At 33.8% G+C, this 9,241-nt stretch overlaps 1 pseudogene across 1 annotated transcript; it reads left to right on the top strand.

Annotated features, from left to right (window-relative positions):
- The first annotated feature begins 6,420 nt into the window (after positions 1 to 6,420).
- LOC109792502 (proline-rich receptor-like protein kinase PERK8 pseudogene) lies at positions 6,421 to 7,419 on the top strand (annotated as a pseudogene). The gene is made up of 3 exons (XR_014433569.1): positions 6,421 to 6,453; positions 6,705 to 6,866; positions 6,985 to 7,419. The product of XR_014433569.1 is annotated as a proline-rich receptor-like protein kinase PERK8 pseudogene (transcript).
- The last annotated feature ends 1,822 nt before the right edge of the window (positions 7,420 to 9,241 follow it).

Raw genomic sequence — 9,241 nt, forward strand, 5'->3', positions numbered from 1 at the left:
AATTTGAAAAGAACTTGATTAAAGTCAAATCACCCACCTCTGCATATTATTGACTACCATGTTCATAACCATAAGGCATAAAGGATTAAGCGCGCTTTAGATTAGTTTTACAATACATTTCACATCAAACTAGAAGTCGCGTGTCTTGGTCTCATTGTCTTTGAGAAACAATATTTAACCCTATCGTTTTTTATTAAGTAGATTGTCAATAATATTGTTTTTTTGTGTATGCGCATACTTAAAGATATAACGCTAAGATGAATGATTCTTTTTTGCTGAGATTGTTAAATCAGGTATATGGAATCAGGATAAATAAAAGAATTTTCATTCTTGCATAATTCCCCATGTTCTGTGTAGAATTAGCTAAACTTTTCTTGTTTCGTAATGTCTAGTGCCTTTCTTTGTTAAACTATTTTAAAAATATATTGAAATAATTCTAGTACAAGAAATAGATAAAGATCTTTAACATAATGCTGAGTTAAAGTTCTCAGATTTGATCTCTTGCCATATATGATCACTTTTTAAAACAAAATAGGTTGATGATATATACACCTCTTTTTAACTATAAGTATACTTCCTTTTTTTAAAAAAAATTTAAAATTTAAAATATCTTTAATTTTTTTATTTTTAATTTTATATTTATAATATTTAATTTAATATTTTTTTCTACACATCTTTTCTTTTTTTTTCAATTTTCACGTCCATCTCCTTACCTTTTCTTCATTCTACCTATTTTAGTAGGTAATTTTAATTCTTTTAATTTTATATTACTCTTTTTTCCCTCCTCTTTTATAGTTTTCTTACTCTTATCTCCTCTTTCTCTTCTTTTAGTTTTCACACACATGCAAAATAATATAAAAATCGAAAGAGTTAAAACTATTTATTAAAATAAGTGAGAAATTTGAGGGAGATGAAATGGTGCATTTGAAAACTGAAAAAGAAAAAGAAAAGTGTGTAAAAAAAGAAGAAAAAAGTAGCAAATCAAAAGTTAGAGGTATAAAATAAAAATAAAAATACAAATATTTTATAATTTTTTTTAAAAATAAAAAAAGTGTACTTATAAAAAAGCCAACAAAATATAAGGTGTTGATATTCAACTAGTTTGCCACTTTGTAAAAGGCCTTTTTGACAACAAACCCAAGTTATCAACTAGAGAACATTCAATATTATAAAAACAATTTCTCTTGACACCTTTAACCAGTTGCCTAGAATAAAAATAAAATTGAGAAAAAAACTGACCATTAGAGTCTAATTTGTTCAATGACCCAAAATACAAATCACATATCAAGTTAGAATAACTCAAATACTGCATACAAAACAAATCACACCTTGTCTATTACCATTTAAAACTACAGAACAATGTAAGTATGGTGTCAATTTCAATTTTTGGAGAATCTTTGCATTAAATGTTATTATTACTAATTTTATTGAATTATATAGCATATAGATGTCGTCCTTTTCCAAGCCCTGTGATTTCCCTTAAGATGAATATTTTTCTTAGGAATCAACATTATATTTGTTGAAAAAATATCCTTTAATCAATTCATATGCATATATCTATAGTACAACTAGATAACTGAATGGGAAAACTTCGCACATAAATTAGCCTCCATCAATCTTGCTTAGGGACTGTTGCACTTGATTATAAAAAAAATGTAGAATTATATTAAAACTTTGATCATATATGTCTATGCATGAAGACAGACATAAAGAAAATAGTACATACCTCTAGATAAATTCAATATAAGAAGTGAAGAAACTACATCTTTTGACGTGAATATTGACATTTTTTTTTCGATAACAGACCAATAAAAAGTCATTTTATATCCAAAGTACTTGGATTACCTAATATATTTTTTAATCAATGTAGGTTGCACAATTGTGTAATCAATTTGTATCAATTTTGAATTAATATAGAAAAAGTATAAAACTAAAAATTCAAATAACCATTATTTGTAATGCACCATTCTAATGAACCAGCACAACTGACTTTTAACAAGTTTAAATTCGATAAATAATTAGTTGCTATGTATTTTAAACACGGATTTGGGTTATTATTTTTGAATAATCTTAATCTATTCTAAATTTATGCATTTAATAATTTAAAAATAATCATCTTTTAATAAAATAGTTTAATAAATAATGTTATCTCAAACATAATAATTTATTAATTTAATATTATTTATATTGAAATATAGTAAAATATATTTTTTTAGTTGTACACTTTAAGTTTACAATTTAACTACATATAATATTATAATTTAAATTAATATATATTGTACTTACAAGTCAAGTTCACTCAATCATCTCACAATTCAGGTTTTTTTTTTATTAGATTCACAAAATTACTCCTATCCAACTTTCAAATTAAGTAAGGACATTAATAAATCCCTTTCAACCCATCTCCCAAACACTCCTTAATCCTTATACATATTTTTAAAATAATCCAACTTTCAAATTAAGAACATCAGCAAATTCCTTCTAATCCATTCCCTAAACACTGTAGTTCTTATATATTTTTAAAACAATTATTTGTGTTCAGTTAAAATTATTCAAAAATCATCAACTCAATTAGTTAGTACTTATGCTTCCAAATCGAGAATTATGGTTCAATTTCAACCTTGAGTATAGAATTGTGTTGGGTATTGGGTTTTTTTTATTTATTTTGTTACTCCTCGTTAGTTTTTACAATTTCAATTACGTACTTTAGTACATTTGATTATTATGTTGTTGTTTCTCTTATCAAGTTACAATAAAGAAATATCATTTTATTCTTATATAAACCAATTCAATAAAAATTATTAAAACAAATAAATAAATAAAACCCGCTCAAGTTATAAACCGAAATACACTCCCATATCTCACAATGTGGATAAAAAGCACCTCTCCTAAGTACTACCCCTCGTGGTTATAGTTTAGAGATCTACTCCCAATTGTTAATAGAAGATAACTTTGACATCATCCCTAAAGTTGATGAGGTCAATACATAAAGCTTCATTTTCAAGAAGCTGGTTGAATGGGTGAGTCACGTATTTCCCTCAACATTGCTTTCCTTATTAAGTATTATTTATAGGATTTTTAGTTTACTCAAGGGTACCTTCTGTTGGGAAAAGAAGCCTTCAAACAGCGACAGCGGAAGCATACACAACAAGAATAGAGAAACAAAAACAAACTCATTTTATTTCTCTCCACTTACAATTTTTACAAGGACAAAATTGCAAACCCTCTCATCACAAGTTTTCTGGAAAAACTTGGAAACCTTCATACACAAGTTTTCTGGAAAAACTTGAAAACCCTCTCATGACACACAACTACCCAAGTCCCCAATACACCCATTGGAACCTATGTTGTTGTGGTGAGTAGACACTAACTATCACCTCTTATTTATAGTAGTAGTCTACCACTCCCTTCTTCAAACTTCATGATGTGGGACTTTGGAGGATACCCACACACTTTGGGCACAACATTCCTCCCTTCAAAACTACCCAATGTGGGACTTTGGAGGATACCCACACACTTTGGGCACAACATTCCTCCCTTCAAAACTACCCAATGTGGGACTTTGGAGGATACCCACACACTTTGGGCACAACATTCCTCCCTTCAAAACTACCCAATGTGGGACTTTGGAGGATACTCACACACTTTGGGCACAACATTCCTCCCTTCATCCAAAGTCTCACATTAACCCATCATCATTCACAAGTTTTCTGGCAAAGCTTGGAAACCCTCCTTCACAAGTTTTCCTGGCGAAACTTGAAAACCCTTTCCCACAAGTTTTCTGGCAAAACTTGGAAACCCATTCTCACAAGTTTTTCTGGCAAAACTTGAAAACCCTTCTTCACAAGTTTTTCTGGCGAAACTTGAAAACCCCTTCCCACAAGTTTTCTGACGAAACTTGGAAACCCATTCTCACAAGTTTTTCTGGCAAAACTTGGAAACCCATCTCTTCATATGACCTCCTCGGTACACTGCTTCTCTTCCTCCCTGGTACACTGCTCCACCATCGAGCCAGTCACCCGATCAAACCATCAGCTCTGATACCACTGTTGGGAAAAGAAGCCTTCAAACAGCGACAGCGGAAGCATACACAACAAGAATAGAGAAACAAAAACAAACTCATTTTATTTCTCTCCACTTACAATTTTTACAAGGACAAAATTGCAAACCCTCTCATCACAAGTTTTCTGGAAAAACTTGGAAACCTTCATACACAAGTTTTCTGGAAAAACTTGAAAACCCTCTCAAGACACACAACTACCCAAGTCCCCAATACACCCATTGGAACCTATGTTGTTGTGGTGAGTAGACACTAACTATCACCTCTTATTTATAGTAGTAGTCTACCACTCCCTTCTTCAAACTTCATGATGTGGGACTTTGGAGGATACCCACACACTTTGGGCACAACATTCCTCCCTTCAAAACTACCCAATGTGGGACTTTGGAGGATACCCACACACTTTGGGCACAACATTCCTCCCTTCAAAACTACCCAATGTGGGACTTTGGAGGATACCCACACACTTTGGGCACAACACCTTCATGTATTGTAAAACAACAAAATCTTGTTTTCACCATTTAAAAATTCTGAAAACCTGAAACTAAATAAAAACTAACATTTTTACAATTATCAGTGAAAACAGAGAATTGAAAATGTAAACTGAGCAAACCGATCACCACGGCTTTTTCCTTGTTTTCTTTTGGCAGTGAGATTAGAGATAACCTGGAAATGATAACTGGAACATTGAAATGATTTAAAACTTATTATTTATATGACATACATGAAGAAAAGAAGGTTCGTAGGTTTTTTAGTTTACAGAAGGGTTCCTATCTTTATTATTTGACATGGCTTCATAGGTTCAGATATTGTCAAACAAAAAAAAAATCTTGTTATGATCATCTAAAATTTCTCAAAACAAGAAACAAAATGGAAACAAAATAACATTTTTGCAATCAGTGAAACAGAGAATTGAAAAACAAATACAGCAATCCAAAGATAGATAACCTAATGTTGAGAATTCCGTTAAAACACTTTTGTTTTAATTTATAAATCAGTTAAATTCTATCAACGGTCTCAAACACGGCAAGTATACCGGCCGTTCAAGTAGTAAAAATATCGTATCCACGGTGATTAGAAGGTAACATAAGTATTTATTAACTATTCGTGACTAAAGAATGATTCCAATTTGTAGTTTGTCATGTGAATGTGGAATTAAGATCTTGACTATTGGAAAATTAAAATATAAAAATATTTGTTTGTGAGTGGAAAGGATAGAAATGGTATTATGGTTTTGTAAGATTGTGGGGGTTAGATTTCACCAAACGTTAAACTAATGAATCCTTAATCTCTTATTAAATTCATTGCTTAGTCAACCCAATAGTTTACTCAAACCTAATCCCTTAGAGTAAGAGCCTAGGTGCGGATATTGAATATCAATCCCTTGAGTACCCAATACCTACACCTGCATTATGAGCTAGGGTTTAAGACTACTAATGGGTCAAGCTCCACTCCTAGATACATTTCCCACTAGGCATTTGTTTCAGAGCTAGTTTCAAAGGTTATTTTCCAATACCCATGGAACTTATATCATGCAAGGAGAATCAATCCAAGGCAAGCATTAAGAATAGAAACAACACAACAATGAATGAACAACATATATATATATATATATATATATATATATATATATATATATATATATATCATTGAAAACGTGAGGATTACACTAGAATTCGTTGGTTACATCTAACCCCACAAAAAATGGGTAGAACCACTCAAAATGAGGGCAAAACAAAATAGAGATGAAGGGAGAAATGAAGAAACCGAAGGAAAGACCTACACACGAACAGCTCCAAGCTCCGGGAATCCCTTCCACAGCTCCTAAAACTCGTCCAATGTGTGAATGAGGGAGAAACCCTCGAAAATGGCTTCAAATACGAGCCTGGAAGATCAGATTAGGATTTCGCGCCCGACGCATAAGTCTTCGCGCCCGACGTAGAGTCTTTTAAGCACTCTCTGCCTCAGTGTAAGCCTGGCGCAATTTCCTTTTACGCCCGGCGCAGTGTCTTCCAGAGGCTTTCAACTATTCTCTGCCTTAGAGCAAGCCCGGCGCAATTCTCTATTAAGCCCGGCACAATACATTCCAGAGAGTTTTTCTGCCTCGATTACGCCCGGCGTGGGGGAGTCTCGCGCCCGGCACATGTGTGATTGCCAGAGGTGCAATACTCTGTTCTTCTCAAGCCCGGCGCGGGGTCATCTTGCGCCCGACGCAGACACTTTGCTCTGCTCCTAAGCTCCTTAAGTTTCCAATCCCAAAGATCTTCAATCCTCAACTCTCTAGCTCAATACCTGCACAAAAAATGAAGTGTATTAAGGTATTGTTAGCTAAATATGGGTTAGCTATATCTGCACAAAAGATGAATCAAAAATGGAACAATTATCTTGCAATGGTGCAAAGAATGAGTAGAATTGTTCAATAAATCTCATTCAGAAAGTGGTATAATTGAGACTTAACACCTAAGTGCTTGAATCAAGGAACATCACACTTTTCCTATTCAGCATAGAATTCTATACTGTATATATTTTTTAACCAAAATTTCTAATGCTGAAGGAAGATTATAATGAAAAAGAAACAAAGTAAGGGAATGGAATGGATTAGCAAGCAGTTCCACATTTTAATTTATAACAAACTTGTTTCCAGGCCCGGCCTCTGTTGACGGAAGCACTTGACAATGAAGATTTTGAAATTTTGGTGGATCCAAGACTGGGAAAGAACTATGATAGAAATGAAATGTTTCGGATGATTGAAGCTGCTGCAGCCTGTGTACGGCACTCCTCGGTGAAGAGGCCACGTATGAGTCAGGTAATTTTATTCTCTTGAACTAGACATGTTGCATGCCATGCCATGCCATGCAGTGCAGAAGATATATATTAGTTGTGATTTTGAAGATACTTATTAACTGTGCATGCTTGCTTGCCAGGTGGTGAGAGCTTTAGATTCCTTAGATGAGTTTACGGATCTCAACAATGGCATGAAACCAGGGCAGAGTTCGGCTTTCGATTCTGCACAGCAATCTGCACAAATCAGAATGTTTAGAAGGATGGCTTTTGGGAGCAAGATAGTTCATCTTTCTTCAATGAGTCTCAGAGTAGCTGGAGGAGTAGAGATCATGACTCAACAACTAAATTCTCACAAAATAAATCTGGGTCTTGGAACGTTTGAGTTTGATGACTCACTTGCCAATGCATTTATTTTGCTGTAAATCTCATTTTGCTAACATATTTTGCTTCCTATGCTTTATATTCTTTGTAAATTAGGTTATTCGTTACATAACGCAATGTATTTATACCATCTATGAGTTGTGACCGGCTGATCTGAATTCAACACTGCCCTTAAAATCACACTTTATTCTGAATATGCCTCTAGTTGTCTTCTTTTCTCCCCAAGCACAAGGACTATATAATCAAGTTACAAGCATGTTCCTCATTTGAAGAGTAATTGTTCGGTTGCGCTCGGGTGAGTTTGTCTTGGAAAAGTTAGCCACTATGGTGGTGAATGATAAAGAAAGATTCCAACTATATAACAATAATAAATTAATATAATGTGATACAAATGCACAAGTATTAGCAATAGAATTTCTGTAACATTTTCTTTTTAACACTTTAATATCAATTTAAATTTATTGAATATTATAAATTTTTGTGAGTTTTGCATTTTACTTAGGGACGGAAAAATGTGTTTGAGTCTTATAAAAATTTGCAAAAAATATTTTCAATGGAAAAGATAAAATATCACATTAATGGAGATGGGGATAGGGTTGGAATTTACCTGTAAAATTCAATGGAGATGTAGATGTGATATAAGTATTATAGTATTTATCCGTTGTCTCACATTTATTTATATATAATTAATTGTAAAAAAATATTTTATATTATTATATAAATTCTTAACTTAAAATTCTAAATTGTAATAGTGTAGTTATTCCATCAGAGTTGTTGTATTTTAATTTTTAGTTAGTTTAATTTTTAATATCATTATGTTTTAGTTTCTTTATGTATTATTAGATCAAAATAAAGTTTAAACTTGATAGATAAATATTTATACAATATCTCATGATAATGAGATTAATAATTAGTATGTATAATATATGTGTGTAATATTTAATATTTAATATATAATTACTAATAATAAGTTTCTAAATAAATATTTAATTTCAAATCTTAAAAGTTTTACTTATAAGAGAGTAAAGTTAATATTACAAATATTCACCAACTTTATATATATATATATATATATATATATATATATATATACTTTTATTTTTTATTTTGTATTTTTTACTTATATGGAAATACTGAGGTCGACTGGGCCGAACACCCGAACGCAAAAAAAACGGGTCGAACAATCCGAACCCGTGAGTAATCAGGCCGACCACCCGCACTGTAACACATCTAGTTCGAATACCCGAGTCCGCCGACCACACGTGAACGGATAAAACTCATCGGTGTGGTCGGCCAAGCCCAGCACTTCTGTCAGGCTAATTATGGAGAGATTAATTAACATAACACATCGGATTAGCTCCCTAATTTTCTGGGGCTCAATCCTTAATCACGGCCCAATACGAGTACCTATAAATAGAGTTCTAACGAGGTATGTAACTAATTCTGGACTACCGCATTTATTACGCCGAGAACTAACTTGAGCGTCAGAGTGTCTTTGCAGGCACACCCCACCTCGCTTCGGATTACCCGGACAGGAACAAGAAGACCGAGACCCGACCCGTGACAAGATAATTGAAGTGTGTATCCTAACACAGGAACATTTGGCGCCCACCGCGGGGCCGAGAGATACTTTAGCCCCATTTCAACTCTACCAACTGAGATCGAGACATGGTAGTGACCCGCAAAGGACAATCAACAACGACCCAACCAATTCCCAACGTTAACGCCGAAGACAATCTCGTCATGACCAACCAAGAGCGCTACCCGTACGGAATGCCTCAAACTCAACCGGAACCCGTGATTCAACAGGTCCAGCCGAACACTGACCGAACTCAACCCAATTTGCATGATGACCTCCGTGCGTTGAGGGAAGAAATGGAGACCATCCGAAGGCAAAGAGAAGCCGACGCCCGAGAGCTAGCCGAGTTACGTCGACAAAATGCCGAGCTTCAGAATCTGAACCAAACTTTCGTGTCGTCCACCCCCACAGCAGCGGAAGAGTCCGCCTATCACGCC

This window comes from Cajanus cajan, chromosome 4 (genome assembly GCF_000230855.2).
Source record: "Cajanus cajan strain Asha chromosome 4, NIPB_CcT2T_4, whole genome shotgun sequence".
NCBI classification, from domain to species: Eukaryota; Viridiplantae; Streptophyta; class Magnoliopsida; order Fabales; family Fabaceae; genus Cajanus; species Cajanus cajan.